Source organism: Pinus tabuliformis, chromosome X, assembly GCF_031772625.1.
Source record: "Pinus tabuliformis cultivar Carrire ecotype Pingquan chromosome X, CPIR1, whole genome shotgun sequence".
NCBI lineage: Eukaryota > Viridiplantae > Streptophyta > Pinopsida > Pinales > Pinaceae > Pinus > Pinus tabuliformis.
In genome coordinates, this window is record NC_142308.1 from 1,132,276,234 (window position 1) to 1,132,277,797 (window position 1,564).

Sequence of the window (1,564 nt, forward strand, 5' to 3'; positions counted from 1 at the left end):
TCTACAGGTTGCCTTATGGATTGTGTTGACAAATTCAACATGTAGGAGGAAAGTCGGGGGCGAGAAGGAGCCATAGCGATATTATGTGTAAGTATAGGAGAGGCGATGAAGGAAGAGAGATTATGCACTGGGTAGAAGAACGATATAATGGTTTTTTTCTTGCTTGTGTATTCCCTGCGTTGTTGGCATTATGGTTCAAGTGTTGTCCTTGATGGCAACTCACTCAGTGGATGGTACAGGTGCTCAGAGGTTAGTACAGGTGATGGCAACTTAATCAGAAGACAGATCTCAGTACATCATGCCAAGGAAGCTCATACACGCTGTTTCGTTAAGCCCAAGTCGCGTGTACACGCAAGTTCGACTCAGAAAAAGCGCGTGTATGTGGAAAGGTTCCTTTGGTTCATGGTGGTTAGTCCTTGGAAGTTGTGCCTATGATTTCGGACCATTATGTGTCGACGGGCGTGTCGATCCCTAGTTTTAAAGTTGATGGTATTGTGTTACTATGGTTTTGGCTCTTGGTATTGAGAAAGGCCTAAGGCTATATAAGGAGAAGAAGATCATTAGGCAAAGATCATCTTTCGACAAGGCATGAATATCTAAGAGAGAAAGAGATCTGATATGCAGGTTCTGAGTTGGTTGATCTAAGCCAAGGAGAGATCACATCGGTTAATGGAAGACTAGATCTAAGGATAGATCGGGATCTAATGGTTGGCTTCGGTAAAAGGGCGTGTATACGCGGTTTCTGCTCATTAAAGTAGCGTATATCTTTTGAAGCTTGATTTGGGTTTACAGTGGGGTCTGACTGTTATTACAGAGTTCTGTAGTCTGCTCTGTGTTCTGGTAACTGGTGATTGACAGGGTTCAGTGGTTCAGTGATTCAAAGTTGGGTTGTTTTATGCTTCAATGATCTGTTGTGGTCTTCAGATTGTAATGTTGTGCTTCAGGAATATCCAAGTCTGAAAATGTATGAAAAGTGATACCTGGAAGAAGGAAGATTGTAGGTCAGCACCTACGTACTAGTATCTTGGCTAGTACAAAAGCAAAGGGGGTTGGAGCTCCCTTCCAAGGAAGTTTGGAGAACGAGAGAAGGTTGAAGCCTTCTGCAGGTTGTAGCCTGCGTACTGGTATAAGGCTGCACCAGTACAAAAGATTGTAAACTGAAGTTTCATATTAAGAAAGATAGAGACAACTTGCAGCAGGTGGTTTTCACCCACATTGGGTTTCCACCTTATATCTTGGTGTTCATGTGTGTGGCTTTTTATCTGTTCTGTTATACTGCACATGTTTACTGTTAATATGATGAATAATGTCCTGATGCACTTAATTGAAGAATAAGCCAACTAAATTGTGAGTTTTCTGCTTATACGCTGTTTTACTTCGTCACAGTAGCGTGTACACGCTGGTTCACTTAACTGAAGTAGCGTATATGTTTCTGGGCATTTAAAAAGTTTGATTAATCTGATAATACTGATTCACCCCCCCTCTCAGTATTATTTTCAACAATTGGTATCAGAGCAGGTCCTTCAGAGAAGCTTGATCGCTTGAAGGAAGATCATTCATCATG